Below are 21,310 nucleotides of genomic sequence, written 5' to 3' on the forward strand. Positions count from 1 at the left end.
GATATAGGGGTGCTGCACACCCCCTATGTTTCACCGATGAGGTGCTGGACCATGAATTTCCAGAGGGATTCAAACCCGTAAACATTGAGGCATATGACGGAACAACAGACCCTGGGGTCTGGATTGAGGACTATATCCTCCATATCCATATGGATCGAGGGGATGATCTCCACGCCATCAAGTATTTACCCCTCAAGCTCAAAGGGCCAGCCCGGCACTAGCTTAAAAGCGTCCCTGAAAGCTCCATTGGAAGCTGGGAAGAGCTTGAAGATGCCTTTCGGGCAAATTTTCAAGGGACATATGTCCAACCACCGGATGCAGACGATCTAAGTCACATAACTCAACAGCCTGGAGAGTCAGCCCGAAAGCTTTGGAACAGGTTTCTTACTAAAAAGAACCAAATAGTCGATTGTCTGGACGCTAAGGCCTTGGCGGCCTTTAAGCATAGCGTCCGAGACGAATGGCTTGCCAGGCACCTCAGCCAAGAAAAGCCGAGAACAATGGCATCATTAACAAGCCTCATGACCCGCTTTTGCGCGGGCGAGGACAGCTGGCTAGCCCGATGCAGCACCAGCGACCCAAGTACATCCGAAGTTAGAGATGGAAACGAGAAATCACGACGCAGCAAAAATAATAAGCGCCGGAATAAAGAAGACAGCCTGAAGAGCACGGAGGTAAACACCGGGTTCAGAAGCTCTCGGCCAGGTCAGCAAAAGCCGCCCTCTAAGGGCGCCAGAGATGAACTGTCCAGCTTAAACAAAATTCTGGACCAAATATGTCAGATCCATAGCACCCCCGATAAACCTGCAAATCATACCCACAGAGAATGTTGGGTCTTCAAGCAGTCCGGCAAGCTCAACACCGAATATAAGGGGCAGGATACACCAAGCGAAGACGAGCATGAGCCTCGCAAGCAAAACACTGTGGAACAGAAGAAATTTCCACCAGAACTCAAAACAGTAAACGTGTTACACGTGATAAAGGGGAGAACCAAAGCGGCACTCCCACTGAAACATGCCCAAGGGCCTATCGCTGCGGCGTTCTTCCACTGGCCGTCTCAACCGATCACCTTCGACCATCAGGATTACTCAGCAAGTATCCAGAACGCAGGGTGGGCTGCCTTGGTATTAGATCCAATAATTGATGGATACCACTTCACACGAGTCCTGATGGACGGCGGCAGCAGCTTAAACCTGATATATCAAGACACAATCCGCAAAATGGGGATAGACCCAACGAAAATTCTCCACAACAATACTACCTTTAGAGGAGTAACGCCAGGCCCAGGGGCTCATTGCACGGGCTCCCTGCTACTAGAGGTTATATTCGGCTTCCCCGATAACTTCCGTAGCGAAAATTTAACCTTCCACATTGCTCCGTTCCAAGGTGGCTATCAAGCACTACTTGGACGCGAAGCTTTTGCTCGCTTTGATGCAATACCGCATTACGCTTCCCTCACACTTAAGATGCCCGGTCCACGTGGCATCATTACAGTAAATGGAAATATTGAGCGATCCCTGCGCGCCGAAGAGAGTGCGGCTGCCTTGGCAGCCACACACTAAAACGGCCTCACCAAATAAAGCATTCGATAGGTCGTCAAGACCACGGACACAGTTAGACGAGTCTGGCGCAGCTATATGAAATTCATATAGGTTTGATGGCCACACCCCTATTACAAATACAAGGGGCTCAACGCACGCAGACAAGTGGCAATTTTTACTCATCTTGAACTGTAGATGGTTTCATTAAACCTACCTTTTTGCACGACAACTTTTCACCTAAGTTCCTCTCTTTTACAGATGACAATCGTGCTACACCCATCCAGGATACGGCACAACGGAGACACAGGCGCAGACGTGCAGCAGGGACCCGTTCCAAGGATTCTTTTTAGATTAAGACCCTGCGTCAACCTTTTTTACTGTCTCTTGTTGATACACATCCCTCGGATTCTCAGTACAATTGAGAAGGATGCTGACGTCTTGGCATGTGGCCACGTCAGAACAATGCACGTACCTGGACATTAGGGGCTTCTTACAAAGGGCACTATTTAGCCCCGGTTTACACCATAAAGACCGAATACCTTAGGGAGTGTTCGGCGTCGCGAGTTTGGCCTTATATGCATCAGCTCTGAATCATGTCTTGGCTCAAATGTTGGGTTTGCCCGGCTCCTGTGTTTTGCTGCCTTACGTTCCGCTCTATCGGCTAAGGTGGCACCAGGAGAACTACTGCGATTGTGCCCTGGTTCATCCGGACGAGCACCTTAGTAGAGAAAGTCGAAAACTAACTGTCATGATATAGCACGAGACTGGTCAACCACTCGATGACCTATCGGAATCCTAGAATTCCTCCGCCTTAACAAAGAGTCGTTTCCCTGTCGGGCATGAACGCACCCCGAACTCGGGTGAGTGCGGCGCCACCAGGGGCTATATAGTAGCCCCACTGTCAAACTCCTATGGCTAAGTGAAAGTGCTAATGCATTATAGTCCGGTTGCCTAGTTCACTGCGCTCTCACCTCCTTAGTAGGACCAAGACGTTGGATTAAGTGTGAATGCGCGCCTTCTGCGAACACCCCCGCATTATATGCGTGGGGGCTGAAGCCGACGACTGCAGTCTTTCAGGTTATACACATGTATACATAAAATGGCCGCACAGGAGGCATCACAATACTTTCGGGCAAAAGTACAAATATAGGCTTGATAAAATTAATAAAACATTGTTTTTACAATGGGAATACATGTCACTCAAACATAATATTCTTCGAGCACTGGGCCTCTATCAAACGAGCATCCTCAAGAACTTATTCAAAATAGTGCTTGGCAGCCATTCGGCCTATGGCCGAACCTTGCACCGCAACAGTGGTAGCATCCATTTCCGCCCAGTATGCTTTGACACGGGCAAAGGCCATTCGCGAGCCTTTTATGGACGCCGACCTCTTCATCGCATTGATGCGCGACACCGCACCAAGGAACTGTTGCACTAAGCTGAAATAGCTGTTTGGCTTCTGTTTTTCCGGCCACAGATGATCTACGACGGACCTCATGACAAGTCCGGACAATCTATTGAGTTCGGCCCATTCGGCAAGCTGATCAGTTAGTGGAAGTGGACGCTCTGGAACGTTAAACTGCGACCAGAATAGCTTGTCCACTTCACGATCTGTTCGATCTTGGAAGTATTTGTCCGCATCAACAACACTCGCCGTTAAATACAGATATGCGTCTGCCGAACTCCACAGCCGATCCAGAGGGGTGTACCGCGGATCTCGGAACTTCCTCCGTAGCAAAAAGGGCTTCCCAGCCACAATATCACTGGCTTCACGCAGCTCCTCCTTCTTCGCTCTCATGGCAGAGCCGGTGTCTTTGGTCGCCATCGTGGCCTTTTCAAGGTCCGTCGCCTTCGTTCGGTTTTCTTCTTCAAGGACCTGACAACGGTCGGCAGTATCTTTTAACTCTATAGCCTTCTTGGCCATTTTCTCTTTGCTCTCGCAATGCGCGGCCTTCTCGGCTCTTAACTCTTCGGCCGCCTTCAAAGCAGCCGTGTTACTACTCCTTGCTTGTTCTTTGGCTCGGGCAAGTTCCGCCCGAAGGGTCTCCACGGTGGCAGCTCCATCTGCAGTCACAACATATTAAAGATACTGGCATCACGCTGCTCTTACTGTGTGACATTCACCAGAAAATATCACTTACCCTGTGCCCCATCAAGCCGCTTGTTAACAAGCTCGATGTCGGCATCCGCCGCATCCAGTTGCCGCTTTAGTTTGGCAAACTCATGAGTCCGGCTAGCCATCGGAGCTTCCACCACCTGCACATAAAGGCGGTATGGTTATTTCCTAGGACTACGATCATCTATTTGCCACCGTTCTCGGTGACAACCAGAGTCTCAGGGGCTACTATCTACACCGGGCACACCTAAAAATGTGCGGTACCATCACAAAGGTATATCATTTTACGTACCTCAAAGCCCGTTAGTAGACTCATAAAGCCGTCATGCAACCCTCTTTCAGCGGACGAGATCCTTTCCATCACTGTACCCATTAACGTACGGTGTTCTTCCGAGATGGTCGCTCACTTCAACCGATCCCTCTGTGTGTCTGACCGCATACCAGACGGCGCCAGACTCTTTTGTCTACCCTCTTCAAGAGCTGGATGTTGGGGACTTCGGGTGACTATGGGATTATCTTCTGGCCTCACCGGATCCGGAGAGGCCCTCTGTGACGATACTTCAAGGTCGTCCGCTTCTTGAGCGGGGGAGTCCGGGGGAGGCATTCCGCTCTCCATCATCTCCAGAAGAAGGTCCCCTGAAGACGAGCTCTGTTGAGAAGGGCTAAGATCCGACCTACAAGATAAACGCTTCGGTTATTTTCCTCAGAAGTAAGGTAGAATATCTCTACTATTAAGTAAATTTTGATCACTTACGACCCGTTAGAGGGCTGATCCCCGTACGAACTTTGTGCGGCAAAAGCACCCTCCGAGACGAGATCCTCTGGTGGAGTTTTCTTCTCCTGTTTGGAAACCATGGTTTCCGGATCATCAAAGGTAGTCCTCTTCCTCCCCCGGGGCGAAGGAATGTCAGAATCCTTCTCTTGGCTATCCTCCCTCACGGAGGCGCTCGTTCCCTCGGTTGGAACATATAGCAGTGGAGGCCCACTTTGGCCCTCTTTGCTCCCCCCTTCATCTTCCTTTGCGGGCACCAGGCAAGGTGCTGGCTCGAGCATCTTTTCCAGCACCGGATTGTCCAAGCCTTCGAGAAGGGGAGCCGAACACCGGATCATCTTCGCCTTTGCTATCCAGTCCTGGTCAAAGAGCGATCCTTTAGAATGATGTCCTGATAAAAGAAAGACAATGTGTTCGGCTAGAGGGTTACTTACTTGGGCCGCGGTGCGGTTGCTGCTCAGGCCCACGTCCTCGGAGGTGTCCGAACACTCTATCTGGGGTCCGAAGAACGACTTGCACATCTCCTCGTGCGTCAGGCCAAGGAAATTCTGAATAGCGCGCGTTCCTTCTGGGTTGAATTCCCATAAACGGAGGGGCTGGCGTTTGCAAGGCTGGACTTGACGAACCAGCATGACTTGCACTACCATAACCAAACTAAAATCTCCCTCGAAGAGATCCTAGATGCGGCTCTGCAGTATGGGCACGTCCTTGGCTGGACCCCAGCTCAGCCCCCTGCCGATCCATGACATCAGTTGTGGTGGAGGGCCCGAGCGAAAGGCGGGGGGGGGGGAGCTACCCACTTGGCACTTCTGGGAGTGGTGATGTAGAACCATTCCCTTTGCCATAATCCGGACACCTCTGGAAAGGAACCTTTTGGCCACGGAGCCTCGGCAATCTTGCTTATTAATGCACCTCCGCACGCTACATACTGCCCTTCAACCGTCTTCGGCTTCACATCAAAGGTCTTGAGCCACAGGCCGAAGTGAGGGGTAATGCGGAGGAAGGCCTCACATACGATAATAAATGTCGAGATGTGGAGAAAGGAATCCGGGGCTAGATCGTGCAAATCAGGCCCGTCATAGAACATCAAACCCCTTACGAAGGGATCCAGAGTGAGGCCTAGTCCTCGGAGGAAGTGGGAGATGAACATGACGTCTTCGTTGGGTTCGGGAGTAGGGACGACCTGCCCTCGGGCGGGCAGCCGATGCGAGACTTCGGCGGGTAAGTATCTTGCCTCCCTCAACTTCTTGATATCCTCTTCCGTGACGGAGGAGGGCATCCACCAGCCCTGGAGGCTGGATCCGGACATGATTGAAGGTCCGAAGCACCTGACCTGGGCTTTGGGTGTTAGAACTCGAGGTGGGGAAGGATTCGATTGATCACGGGAGAAAAAAAAGTAAAAACCTTGACCCTTTATAAAGAGGGTGAATATCAAGCGTCCTCCTCGTGGTCATTTGGGACTTGCCTAAAATCTAGGAGTCCTAGGCGCGATTGGGTTACCCACGCCCGTATTGATGAGAATCCCATAATAAGGGGGACACGATCTCTGCTTTGACAAGACATGTCAAAAAACTGCCTCGCGTTATGTGCGGGGCTAGTTAAAGGAAATGGTTCGAATAATCACCAGGCCATGGCATAATGTCATGTTGCCAAAACAAGTCAGTTGATTAGATTTGTGGAAATATTATTCTCTCTACGATGGTATGCGGAACTTATTTTGCAGGGTCGGACACTATCCTTGTATTCAAATTTTTCCATGGTGTATTCGGAGGAGGAACCCGCCTTGCAATGCCGAAGACAATACTGCGCACCGGACTCATCGTCATTGAAGCCTGGTTCAGGGGCTACTGTGGGAGTCCTGGATTAGGGGGTCTCCGGACAGCCGGACTATATCCTTTGGCCGGACTGTTAGACTATGAAGATACAAGATTGAAGACTTCGTCTCATGTCCGGATGGGACTCTACTTGGCGTGGAAGGCAAGCTAGGCAATACGGATATGTATATCTCCTCCTTTGTAACCGACCTTGTGTAACCCTAGCCCTTTCCGGTGTCTATATAAACTGGAGGGTTTTAGTCCATAGGATAATAGACAATCATACCATAGGCTAGCTTCTAGGGTTTAGCCTCTCTGATCTCATGGTAGATCAACTCTTGTAATACTCATATCATTAAGAATAAATCAAGCAGGACGTAGGGTTTTACCTCCATCAAGAGGGCCCGAACCTGGGTAAAACATCGTGTCCCCTGCCTCCTGTTACCATTGGCCTTAGACGCACTGTTCGGGACCCCCTACCCGAGATCCACCGGTTTTGACACCGACACACGGCCCAGGTGGCGGTTTAGGTGGAGTCGGTTTCCAAGGCCCGGGCGCCGGTTCAGGTGGAGGAGGATTTCACGGTCAGGGCCATCCTGGTAACCAAGGAGGATATAATACACAACCCGGCCAAGGTAATCAGCAGCAATAGTCCGGATATCAGAGCAACCCAAAACAACTGAATAGTGGGCAATACCATGTATTCACCACTAGTTTATGTAAGAGGGACCAGAAGCTTCACAAGAGGGCCCTAAATGCCGTTGAGCCGGCGATTCCACGTTACTTACGTTGGTCAGAGCAGCCTATTGTGTGGAGCAGAGAGGATCACCCACCCCGGGTCGATAATCCGTGTCACTTGGCTTTGGTAGTGGCGCCTCAGGTTGGTGGATACAAATTCACCAAGGTAGTCATGGATGGAGGCAGCAACATCAATATCCTCTACTATGAGATGTTCCACCGGATGGGGTTGACTGATAAGAGTCTTAAACAATCCAACACTGTTTTTCACGGTGTGGTTCCTGGCAAGTCGGCGTACCTAGTGGGTAAGATTGAACTGGAAGTAGCCTTTGGGGATGAGTATGATTCCAGAGCAGAAAAATTAACCTTTGAGGTGGTGAAGATCAAAAGCCCATATCATGCTCTGTTTGGACGGCCGGCTTTGCCAAGTTCATGGCTCGGCCGTGTTATGTATATTTGCAGCTCAAGATGCCGGGCTATAAGGGCACCATCACAGTACATGGGAGCCGGAAAATAGCTTTGGAGTGTGAAGAAGGTGATGCTGCCTATGCTGAATCTGTTTGTGCAACAGAGGAGTTAAAGTTTTACAAGGATCATGTTGACCCGGCAGACATGACGTCATTAAAGAAACCAACAATAGAGCATGAGCCGGTGTTGAAATTCAAATCAGCTGATGACACCAAGATGGTTGACTTTGTGCCTGGCGACTCATCCAAGCAGTTCATCATCAGTGCAAACTTGGATCCAAAATAGGAAAACGCGCTCATCGAGTTCATCCGTGAGAACCGGGACATCTTTCCATGGAAACCTTCAGACATGTCGGGTGTCCCAAGGGAACTCGCTGAGCACACTCTCAATATTGATCCAAAGTTTAAACATGTCAGACAGTTTCTCCAATGATTCAATGAAGAAAGGCGCAAGGCCATTTGAGAAAAGGTGGCCCGGCTCTTGGCGGCCGGGTTCATCATAGAAGCCTTTCACCCAGAGTGGTTAGCCAACCCGGTGCTTGTACTCAAAAAGAATGGCACCTGGCGTATGTGTGTGGATTACACCGATCTGAACAAGGCTTGTCCAGCTGATCCTTTTGCCCTCCCCCGTATTGATCAGATCATCGATGCTACGGCGGGTTGTGCATGTTTGAGTTTCTTGGATGCTTATTCAGGTTACCATCAGATCAAGATGGCGGTCAAAGATCAGGAGAAGACATCTTTTATCACTCCCTTTGGAGCTTTCTGCTATGTATCTACGCCTTTTGGGCTTAAGAGTACCCTGGCGACTTATCAACGGTGTGTGCAGAATTGTCTTCATAATCAGATTGGACGTAATGTTCATGCCTATGTGGATGATATAGTGGTAAAATCCAGGAAAGAGGAAACCTTGGTTGCGGATCTGAAAGATACCTTTGATAATCTCCGGGTCTATAAAATGATGCTTAACCCGGCTAAGTGTGTTTTGGAGTCACAACCGGCAAGCTCTTGGGTTTTTTTGGTGTCCAACCGAGGTATTGAAGCTAACCCGGACAAAATCAAGGCAATTACATCCCTAGCCAAACCAACATGCATCAATGACGTTAAACGGCTGGTAGGTCGTGTTGCTGCTTTGAGCCGGTTCATAAGCCGGTTAGGAGAGAAGGCAATGCCTTTGTATCAGATGATGAAGAAAACAGATGATTTTGTTTGGAGCGATGCTGCAAACTCTGCTTTTGAAGATCTAAATACACAACTTGCTGAGCCGCCGATCCTTGCTGCTCTAGTTGAGAAAGAGTCGCTGTTGTTATACGTGGCCGCCAACTCACGAGCTGTTAGTGTGGCTATTATGGTGGAGCGCAAGGAGGCTGACAAGGAACATCCGGTTCAACGGCCGGTTTACTACGTCAGTGAGGTGTTAATTGAATCCAAGCAACGATATCCACATTGGCAGAAGCTCGTATATGGGGTGTTTATGGCAAGCTGGAAGCTTAAACATTATTTTCAGGGTCATCCAATCACTGTGGTCAACTCTGCTCCTTTGGGAGACATCATTCAAAACAGATAAGCCACGGGACGAGTCGCCAAGTGGGCCATTGAGCTTGGGTCTTATGGGTTGAAGTATGTACCACGTACTGCGATCAAATCTCAAGCACTGGTTGACTTCATTAATGACTGGACGGAGATGCAGATGCCAGAAGAGAAACCAGACAACACATACTGGACTATTCATTTTGATGGGTCCAGACAGTTGGAAGGCTCGGGGGCTGGAGTTGTTTTAACCTCTCCTCGTGGTGACAAATTTTGTTATGTGTTATGGCTGATGTTTCCTTGCACTAACTATGCAGCGGACTATGAAGCCTTGCTCCATGGTCTTCGAGTGGCAAAAGAGATGAGTTTGAGCTGGGTCAGATGTCTTGGTGACTTAGATTTAGTGGCTCAACAGGTGTCAGGCAAGTGGGATTCCAAGGATCCTCTCATGGCGGCTTATCGCCAGGAGGTTGATGATGTTGCAGGGCATTTTAAAGGTTATAGGTGGAGCACATTGACCGTAGGAAGAATGAAGCGGCTGATGCTTTAAGCCGGTTGGGGTCTTAGCGTAAGCCGGTACCACCTAACACCTTTTTGGATGTTTTTCATAACCCGTCTGTCAAGTTTCCCACAGAAGAAGATTTAGCCATTCCTGACCCGGAGGCGCAGTTGGTGGCGGCTCTTCATGTCATCCCAGATTGGACAGTGTCGTTATTGGCTTACATGACCCGGGGAGAGTTGCCAGCGAATGAGACTCTGGCTCGACAGATAACCCGGCGGTCTAAGTCAATGATGATTTCAGATGGAGAACTATACCATCGCAGCGTCTCTGGAGCGTTTCAGCGGTGTGTTTCCCTTGAAGAAGGCCAAGAAATACTTCGTGAGATCCATGAAGGCGATTGTGGTCATCACGCCGGGTCAAAATCTCTGGTGGCCAAGGCTTTTCATCATGGTTTTTTCTGGTTGACGGCTCATGCTGATGCAGAGGATTTGGTCAGCAGAGGTGATGGATGTCAAAAGTTCACACGACGAGCACATGTGCCAGCTCAAGAGCTCCGGATGATTCCAATCATTTGGTCGTTTGCGGTCTGGGGGCTTGACATGGTGGGACCTTTCAAAAGGACTAAGGATAGAAAGACACATCTCTTGGTGGCAGTTGATAAATTCACTAAGTGGGTTGAGGCAGGGCCAGTAAGTAAGTGTGACGCGGCCACGGCGATTCAGTTCATGAAAAAGGTGATCTTCCATTTTGGTTTTCCACATAGCATTATCACTGACAATGGCACTAATTTATCCCAAGGGGCTATGGAGGAGTTTTGTCAACGTGAACATATTTGGCTTGATGTTTATTCCGTAGCTCATCCTCAATCTAATGGTCAAGCTGAGAGAGCAAATCAGGAAATTTTAAAAGGTCTCAAACCCCTGCTTATGGTTCCCTTATAGCGAACACCGGGTTGTTGGGTAGAGGAATTACCCTCGCTGCTGTGGAGTATCAACACCACACCTAACAGGTCTACAGGTTACACACCTTTTTTCATGGTGTATGGAGCAGAAGCAGTGTTGCCTAGTGACATCCGTCATGACTCGCCGCGTGTGGTGGCTTATGTTGAAGCTAATAATGAACAAGCCAGACAGGATGCACTCGACTTGTTAGATGAAGAAAGAGACTTAGCAGCGGCTCGATCAACAATTTATCAACAGGACCTGTGCCGTTATCACAGCCGCTGGGTTAAGTCCAGAACTTTTCAGGAAGGCGACCTGGTGCTCCGGCTCATCCAGGATCTATCAGATGCACACAAGTTATCCCCACCTTGGGAAGGACCCTTTGTGGTCAGCAAGAACTTAAACAATGGGTCATATTACCTCATTGACATTCGAGAGCACAAAGACTCACGTAAGTCGGAGGAGGAGACCCGTTGGCCGTGGAACATTGCTCAACTTCGGCCATACTACACCTGAGCCACCGGCTCTCATCATGTACATACTTTAACATTGTATATACCATGACAAGTAATAAAGCAGGACCATCGGTCTCTTTTCTTTTCAAAAGATTACGCATCTTTGTTATGTTTTATTTTCAACTGACTATTAAGGAGCTGATCATATTTGAATCAATGCTAACCTTTTTTGGTCCAGCTTATGATCGTATTCGAATCTAGCTGCAATATCATGGTCACTTGGGGGCTTCCTGTTCAAACATAGGTCGTATTCAAACCAAAGAGAACATAACTGTCGTAACCCTCTTGATCGGCTCAAGGCCAAACTCACTTGGGGGCTTCTTGATCGTATCCGAATCATAGCTTAACCCCTTTTGGGTCCGACTTGGATTGTATTCGAATCAGGGTCGTTAAAACCTCTCAAGGTCATTTGGGGGCTTCCTGTTCAAACATAGGTCGTATTCGAACCAAAGAGAACATAGTTGTCGGTACCCTCTCGATCGGCGCAACGCCAAAGCCACTGGGGGCTATATGGTCATATTCGAACCTTAGCTTAACCCCTTTGGTCTGGTTTACTGATCGTATTTGAATCAGAAGCCCCCAACCTTTTCAATACAAGGTTAAATTATACTTATTATCTGTTGTTTGCCTTTTAATTTTTTGTTGTCTCAATATTACAAATAATTAGCCTCGTCTTCTTTGCCGGCTGGACTATTTGACAACAAAGCCACCAAGGTATGATGATCACTGAGTATTCAGAAGCATTGACTTCTCAAAAAAATTGAGTTATCAACTTCATTACCCGGGTCATTTAAACCGGTGGTCTAAGGATCAAAGGTACACGTATGGTTATTGTTTATACACAATTGCCTGCTACTTTAACCAACGGGTTAGTTTCAGCCTTGTTCTCTTTTTTCTGTTTCTGTTTTTTATTATGGTAAACATATTGGCTGTAAGCCGGGTGTTCTAACCCGTTCGGTACTAAGCTGCCAAGCCAGTCTTTTCCCTTGTATCTACAGGAACAGAGCTGAAATATTACAGGGACAACCATAAGTATGATGCACATATTGACATCAGGAAACACAGAATCACATATAAGTGTTTTATGCACGAGGGCATAAGCAAAGCATAGTGTTTTCACAGCTAAACTATTACAAGGTTTTTATAAACCCATGAAGATGATTATTGCTCCTCCCTCGCCGGTTCACTGCCCTCTGTTGGCTGGAAACTGGGTTTTGACCAGTCAAAACCATTCACGGAGACAAATTCGGCTTCTTTGTTGATCAGGCCGGCCGGGTCAACTTCCGGGACAAATGTATTTTCTCTTACAGGCGGGATCAAATCTGTCACCTTGTACGAGGGAGTCGCCATCTTCTTATTTTCAACATCAAAATCCGGTTGGTATTTGTCGATGTTGGTGTCATCTCCAAGGGTAGTTGCCTGAGGTCGGACTCCGCGCACGCAAGCCATGAAGTCATCCTGCTCAAAGGGAGATCTGTCTTCCTTCACGGTGGGATAGCCTCTGGCCACATCCGCCGGGTCTAGATCTGGCACCCAAGCCTTGGAGCGCTCAGGGCAGTCAAACCTCTGGCTCACGCACAGGAGCGCTTCACTTCTTGAAATCTGGCAGGCAGGATTCACAGTTTCTTCAAGACGTTGCTGAGCCGGTTGGGTCCTTGATTGGCAGGAGAGATGGTGGCAAGTGACCGTTGTGCGCCAATATATAGTTGTTCTACTAAGGTATACATTGCCTTCAGTTTAATTAAAGGATCTTGGCTTAGGTTTTTGCTTTGTGGGCCTGCACGTATTTTATACACAAAGTCAGCTGGCGGCTTATATTCTGGATTAGTAAAAAGTGCACAAGATTAAAGACAGACGGCTTACCAAAGATGGCGGCCACCATTTGAGACACCCGGCCCTTTAAACTGTTTAGTTCTGTTGAAACCTCTTCAAGGGTTGCTTCGGCCTTTTCGGCACGTTGTGTCAGAAGCGTTTTTTCCTCTGCTCAGGTTTTCTTCTTGGCGGTGAAGCTGGTCTTTAAATTTTTCGTCTCATAGAGACTTATTTGCAGTTTGGAGTTAGCAGATTTGATTTCTGCCTCCTGACTCGCTAGCCGAGTCTTCGCATCAGTCAATTGCGAGTTCAGTTCAGATAAGGCATTCTGCAAAAAACATTCAGATGAGTCAAGATTTTGCTTAAAGTTCAAAAATCAAGATTCAAGTCTCAAGTACTTTACAAAAAAACACTTGACACTTGGGGGCTAATGTATGCCAAAACAAATTTTTATGACTCTAAAGACATACTTTGAGTCCCAAGTACTTTAGAAAGTAACATCACTTGGCACTTGGGGGCTAATGTATGCAGTTCAGCAAGTTTCTCAAAGTTAAGCCGGAGTATTAAGTCCTTTGAATATGGTACAAAATAATTTAAAGTACCGGCTCATTTATGATCAAAAGGAACCGGCCCTTGGGGACTACAGGTGATGCTTTGTTCTATTTTAGTGAATTCAAGAAAAGTTTCAAAGGTAAAGGTCTTGGCCTATATTATAAAGTCTACAGATCATTCCTGTTCTCTCATAATCTGAAGACTTGGGGCTGGAGGAATATAGATAAGCTGGAAGAACATACCTCGTATTTCAACTACAACTATTTGACCATTTTGATCTCAGAGTCGCGACTGGAGTGCACATGGATGAGATAGCCGGATAAAATATCATTGGCATTTAGATGATCATAATTGGCAACGTCAAAGCGCACTTTCTGCCTCTCCAATGCCTCTTGTTTCACCATGTGGCGAGCCAGCACGGTTGGATTCCTCGGTTCAATAAAACGGCTCCCGGTGATCAAAACATCTTGTGCAGACAGTGATGGCGGGTTGGCTGAGCTTGATGGTCCAATTGCGGAAGGGTTCACAGTGGTTTCATCAAATGACGGCTCAGGAGGATTTGCTTCTGCATGGACAGGCGGGTCTTCTGGAGCGTCAATTAATGGAGGAAAAGATGGCCTGGCCGGGTTAGATGCAAGCATTGGCGGGTCTTCCGCCGGTTTAGCTGCCTTTGCCTTCTTGGACTTAGCTTGGCCACTAAGAGAAATGTTGCAGGACTGTCAGTATAAAAATACAATTTGAACAACCCGGAAAAAAGGAGGATTTTTTATTACCCAAGGGCAGTCTTGAAGGCCGGAAATTGAGTCTGTGATGAGTCGCCAGAAGAGCGAGACACCTCCTGAAAAGATAAAATAAAGTTAAAGTAATGCAAGGGAAAGGATCCATTAAACAGAGTTAAGGACAAAAGAAGTAAACCTCATTCCGGCGCTTCTAAGGAGTTTGCTGAAGAACAACAACCGGTTCGTCTTCGGTCCGGGCTTGACAGCTGCTCTCATGTTGTTGCTTTTTCAAAATAAAGTTGGGATCCAAGTGAGCTAAAGGGTTAGAAAACCTTACTTTACGGATCACTCGTCGAATTTTTTGTCTTGGCAAGGGCTTTGAGTCGGAGGAAATGATAGTTACCTCTTCTTCCACGGCCTGACTGGCCCAGTGTCATCCTGGTAATGACCAGTGTTAATAAGATTATTAAAAAATTGGCCAAGGGAATCAAGGGCTACCTCCGACTCAGATGTATCGTCAAGCTTCATCCAATCCTCAGCAGTGTTCTTCTTCTTCTTTTTCGACCTCCGGGTCATCTTCTTGGCGTTTATGGCTGCGGCTCTCGCTTTCTTGGCAGCCTCGTGGTCATATTTAACTTTCCAAAAGTCAGAGTTGGCCTTCAGACAGGTAAAAACACGATGAAAAGGTCAGGCAAGTATTAAACAATATGGCTGGGAAAAATATAAAGGAGAAGAGATCAGAATATTCTTACTTCTGGCACTGGGTTAAGCTTGCAGAAGGGGTTTAACCCAACAATACTGCAATCTTCGTATTTCCCGTTCACCAGAAGTGTTGACACTGAAACAATATCTTCTTCTATTAATTGAGCGGGGCTGTGATGAAGAGAGTCATCCGTGCCTCCACCATACTCATACATCAGCTTTGACCGACGGCTTAGAGGGATGACCCGCCATGAGATCCAGCAGTGGGTCAGATCAACTCCAGTTAACCCGTTCCCTAACAAAGCATTAATCCTTTTGATGGATGGTATCAGCCTTCTGCGTTCAGCGACAGTGAGCATGTCAGGAAGCGCGAACTTGGAGTCAAGACATTCGGGGCGATAAGCCGGCAGTGGCCTCTCATTTGCCAGTGAAATGTCTTGGCAGTAAAACAAAGTCTGATTCCAGTCTTTTGGATGACTCAACAAGACTATGAGGGGGAAGACAGCGCCCTGCCGGCGTTGAATTGAGATGCCTCCAAGCTCTAAGATAAGGCCGTTGGTGCACTCGTTCTGCCGGTTCAGATAAAAGTATTCTCTAAACAGCTCCGCGGTCGGCTCTTGTTGAAGATACACCTCACAGAGCACTTGGAAGTTACAGATGTTAGATATGGAATTGGGCCCAATATCTTGAGGGTGGAGTTTGAAAAAGTGGAGGACCTCTCTGAAGAACTTTGAGCCGGGCGGTGAGAAGCCACGCTTCATATGGTCAGTAAAAACAATCAGCTCACCTGCCCTTGGATTGGGTCGTTCTTCGTCCGGGTTAGGGGCACAGTAAGACATGACGTCTTTTCCTGGCAGAAATCCTATGGTGAAGAACTCTTCAAATGTTCCTCGGTTATGGTTGAGGGAACCCAGTTACAGATGGTTGGTGCTTTGGATGGCATGATGTTTAAAGACGAAGTGAAAAGAAAGACAACATGCCGGTTCAATTCAATGGTGATATTAATAGTTAAGTGATGATGATGCAAATAAGTAATGGCGGCTTAATTAAGAGCTAATGTCATATAAGGAAAAGTAAGTCGGCACAGTAAGCCGCCATGACTGCAGATATTTGAAGAAAGCAAATTTAGCTACAAATTTAGCTAAGTGTTGAGACAAACAAGTTTCCTAAATTACTTAGTATTATTCCAGATCAAATGGTTATTCAAAATCCAAAAAAATTCTAGACCTAAAAAGTTTGGTGCAGAGGAGTCTGTAAGTTCTAATGAGGTCTTTGAACCAGGGAAAGAGATCTGTGGGTATCAAGAGTAAGCACAAAACCACTACCGCACAAGCATACGTATCTTTTTGGATCAAGAAGAACTGCGGTGGAAGAACTGCGAAGAACTACGATGAACCATGAAGAACATGCAAGAGCCTAGAAACCCTAATGCAGATCTGAGAAACGAAAGGAAGAACACTTACCGTCGCAGGTCTTCTGCGGAGGTCGCCGCCGTTTCTCTGGACCAATTCGGGTTGATGCAGCGGCCAAGGTCGACGGAGACGAAGGAGAAGCGCGACGGCGGTGAGGCTTGAGCAGCAGGAGGGTTGCGAGAGGAAGAAGACGGAGAGAGAGAGAGAAGAATGAGGAAGCCCGAATCATGCCTATTTATAAGGAAAATGTGAACAGACAGGCGTGAAAATCAAGGGATAGCCGAATAATGGTTATCCAACTACACAGACGCCTCGATTCTCGGAAGACATTAAAGATGAAGATCCGTTGGGAGATGACGTCATAAAAGTTTTTTGCGTTTTCAAGAGATGACGTCATGGCGGGTTACAAGAACTTCTGCGAGGGTAAGAAGATGGATTTTGTTTAAGTGTTGAAGATTGACAAAGAACGAAGTTCAAAGTCCGCCTGGGGCCTAATGTTGGGGATATAACTATCAGTTATGACCCGCCCAGGAGGCGCCGGGTCAGCCCCAATGGCGGGTTACACAAAAAGCCCAGTAAACCTTAAAGACGATAGTTTGTCAAATCTTATAGAAGGCCCAAAGGCCTGGAGGTGGATTAAGGCCCGGTATTGTGAACCGCCGTATGTAAGGAAAGACTTGTAAAGAAAGGCATGTAAAAGAAGTCACCGAGCCGGACACGATTATGAGCCGGCCGGGACTCTGTAGACCACCAGGCATCAACCCGTGTATATAAGGGGACGACCCGGTGGTGGCTTAGGGCAAGAAACAAGAGATCGATAACCAAGCCGGCGAGTTAAGCCTCTTGGTGATCGAACCTCCAGCAATACCAACACAACTAGACATAGGCTTTTACCTTCATCGTAAGGGGTCGAACTAGTATAAAACCTCTCGTGTCCTTTGTCCCGACTAACCCCTTTAAGCTTCCTAGTTGCGATGGCCCTACGACTAAGTCCTTTCTCTAGGACATCTGTCGTGACAATTCCACGACAATTTGACAATTCCACGACACATTTTGAGAACACTTTTTGGCCACCTACGAAATGAGGTCTGAGAGGTGCAACGGGTGCGGGTGAGAGTGTCAGATTACAAACGGACAACAGGGAAAATGCTCGGATGCATGAGACGAGCACATATGCAAATGCGATGCACATGATGACATGATATGAAAAGCATGACATGAACAAAATGCAAAACAAAGACAAAACCCAACCATGAAGGGAATCTCATAACTTAAAGCCGAAAATAGCAAGAGTCGGAGTACAAATATGGCAAGTTACACCCGGGGTGTTACAGACACATTGAACAGCAAAAAAAGAAGTTTCAGATGGACAAATGGGCTTCTAAGCGTGCTCGGCTTCTATTTACAATAAGTTATAGTCATCCTGAAATATATTTTTTGCACATGATGTTGATTTTATAGATCAGACCAATCCATTTGTTTGTGACTGCGAAAAAGAGTGGTTGTGTTAGATGTTACTGCCATGTTCAACCTGGGTTTTATCTAAAATATTCATGAAAAAATTAATCCTTGGGCTTTTTGTACCATTTGTAACCTTGAGTTGCATGTTGTTGCCCTCGGACTCCCCTCCACCTGCCACTACACTGTCGCATCTTCCACGACCGCTGTTTGTTCTCGTCCGAGGCCTTGTCATTGTTATCCGCCTTGGTTTTCTTGCTGTGCCCGCCGCCGTCTGGTGTTGTCAACATGGTCAACAACCAAGAGGAATCAGGAGATGACTGTATGTGGAGAGGCCGACAATAGGGACCCACCAGGGTCATTGCATTATGCAAGCAGGTGCCTCGTTATTACAAGCCAAAAAATACTTCCTCCTAATTGTTTGACAACTAGGTCCCACGCCATTGTCAATGTAGTCAATAAACAAGAAAATTACACACGAGCGGATAACACCAGGGACCCAGCAGCTCACCCAGTTGTTTTAGTTTCAGAGACGGAGCTCAACTGCACGCTGTCCGGGGGCTGTGGCCCGTCTAGCCCACGCTTACGCTTTTATTTAAGCACATGACGAGCCGAGTTGATATCTTTTTTCTTTCTGAAAATGGTTATCATAGTTCTTTTTTTTGGAGAATACCAAAACCGAGGCCTACTTGCTTTTCTCAGCCCTGCTGGGCTACAAATCTTTCAATACGGGGAGGGATGTAAGTAGTAAGAAATGGGCTTCCCCAGAAAATGGGCTATAAGTTGTAATAAATGGGTTGTAAACTTTTAAACCAAAGCCAACCGGCAATTACATTAAAATATCATTTTTTCTGGATTTCTCTACTCTCTACTCATATAAAAACCAAAGCCAACTGGCAATTACATTAAAATGTCATCTTTTCTCCCACGAGATAAACTACTCATACAAATGCATCTTCATGTTTCGTGCAACGCACGGGCATCTTGCTAGTTAAGATTTTAAATTTCATTCATTTTTTGCGGAGAATTGTTTTTTGCATTTTATTTTGATATAATTTTTAAAAAATTATTTTTAACATGACTCGAAATTTCATGATTAAAAGAGTTTGGACCCCACCGAAATATGAAAAATTTTGTGGAATTTTTTAGCAGTGCCGAGAATATATGGTCTGTAATGTTAATAAAAAGAATATGGGCTTCAAATATCCTTAAGAATTAGAAAATGGGTTGTAAACTATTGAAAATAATGGCTAATGGGTTGTATGCTGTTTTCCACAGATTTGGAGGCTGACTTCTGGGCCTACTAGGTTCATGATGACGTTGTCCTAAAAAAATTGACGCATACGCAAGGCTTTGTCAACTTAGTCAACACAGAGCAGTGACTATTGGATGTCCATCCAACGGCCGCCGTGCTTCTTCAATCTCTGATCTTCCTGCTCCAGCCGCCCACACCAGCGCCGGCGGGACTGCCTACTCCCTCCTCCCTTGGCCGGTTGTGCTACCGTCAGGCCATCCCTCTACCCACCCGCACATCCTGTTATTTTCCAGTGACGTCAGGTTCACCCCGCAGCCGACCAGTCAGCGCTCGTACTCCCCTTTGCGTGGGCATCCACTGCCGCGTCTTCCCCAGCTCCGTGTCGTTCCCTTCCTAGGCATTTCCATCGTGCACCTCCCTGGTGCTCTCGGTGCAGCGTGGTCAATGTGGTCAACGAACGACATCCATTGGAAGTGGACGGTACGTGGAGAGGCTGACAGCTGGGTCCACGGCCGCACACAAGGAAATGCATCCTTATTACGCGTAAAATAATGATTCCTCCACCTGACAGCTGGGACCCACGGAAAGGGCCTCTGTATTTCGCAAAAAATGTTCCCACCGCTGATATCTAGGACCCACCAGCTATATCTTCGCACGCAAGGAAGTTCCTCCTTATTACGCACAAAAATGAATACTCTCCCTGCTAGCCGGGACCCAGTATAGTGGGAGGCTGACTTGTGGGCCTACTAAGTTGATGGGGATGGACGGCTTTGTCAACTTAGTCAATATGAATGATTCTAGCTCAAGTGATCGTACGATGTCCATCCAACGGCCATAGTACTTCTTCAACCTCTGGTCTTCTTGCTCCAGCCGCCCAAAGTAGCGCCGGTCGTGTCGCCTGCTCCTGCCTCCTGTGGTCAGTTGTGCTGCCATGGAGGCCTCACCGCCCCCTACTACTCCCACCACTGGCCAGGCCATCCCTCCACTCACCCACATCCCCTGTTATTCTGTGGTGACAACAACCACACACCGAAGCCGAACCAGTGAACCCTCGTACTCCTCTTTGCGTGGGCATCCACTGTCGCGTCTTCCCTGGCTCCGTGTCGTCCCCTTCCGAGGCATCGCCGTTGTCCACCGCCTTGGTGCTCTCAGCGTGGCATGGTCAATGTGGTCAAGGAACGACTTCCATCGAAAGTGGAGAGGCTGACAGCTGGGTCGACGGGCACATCAAGGAAGTGCATCCTTATTACGCGGAAAATAATGATTCCTCCACCTGACAGCAGGGACCCACCGGACAGGCCACCGTATTTCACAAAAAAAACATTTCCCCCTGACTGCTGGGACCCACCAGCTACATCTTCGCACGCAAGGAAGTGCGTCCATATTATGGGCATAAAAAATGATTCGCCCCCTGACTATTGGGACCCACTAGCTACATCTTCGCACACAAGGAAGTGCCTAATAGTTGGGACCCATCTGGTCAAAGCATACGTAGCATTGTCATTCTGGTCGTGAACGTGTACGTACATATTGGTCGATCGGTCTGTCTGCAGGCTGCAGCGATGAACCGTGGCCGTGTCAGGAAGGGCACGTGCCGTAGTAGAGGTGCGCACGTAGCATATCACGCAGTCCCGTTAATATCGTGTACACATACGTACAATGGCCAGGGTGCAAGAAAGTAAATACGACCATGTACGTACATACGGGCGGGGTCTCGAACGCCTACCCACGCATACGTATGGCCTGGGCTCGTGTACATGGCTGGGTCGGAACGGAGAAACTGCATCATCGTGTTCATCGGGAGGCAATGTAATGTGTCGTGTTCATCGGGAGGCAACGGAATACGTCATGTTCATCGGGAGCCAATCGGCTTGGATGGAATAGCTGATCGAAACGAGGCCTGGCGTACCGCACGGAGGAAACGGCCTTGTGTTCGACCGGCCACGGTCAAAACGAGATCCTGTTCATCGGGAGGGGTCTGGCGTACAGCAAAACGGAGGAAACAAACTTCTCTTGGACCTCCTACCATCGAAACGGGGTATTGTTGATCGGGACGGGTGTGGCGTATCGCAAAACGGAGGAAACGGACTTGTGTTGGAGCGCTATGGTCAAAACGAGGGTCCTGTTCATCGGGAGGGGTGTGGCGTACCGCAAAACGGGACTCCACGGGGTACTGTTCATCTCCACCGTCGACCTCCTCCAGCCTCCACGGGGGTACTGTTCATCCACCGTCGACCTCCTCCAGCCTCCACCTGCGACTGTTCATCCACGGGCTCCTGTTCATCCAGCCTCCACCGCTCCACTACCGGCTACTGTTCAACCAGCCCTCTCCATGGGGTCCTATTCAACCACCCCTCCACGGGCTACTGTTCATCCAGCCCTCCACCGGCTACTGTTCAACCAACCCTCCACGGGTCCTGTTCATCCAGCCCTCCACGGGTTCCTGTTCATCCACCCCCAACC

This window comes from Triticum dicoccoides, chromosome 6A (assembly GCF_002162155.2).
Source record: "Triticum dicoccoides isolate Atlit2015 ecotype Zavitan chromosome 6A, WEW_v2.0, whole genome shotgun sequence".
Classification (NCBI taxonomy): Eukaryota; Viridiplantae; Streptophyta; class Magnoliopsida; order Poales; family Poaceae; genus Triticum; species Triticum dicoccoides.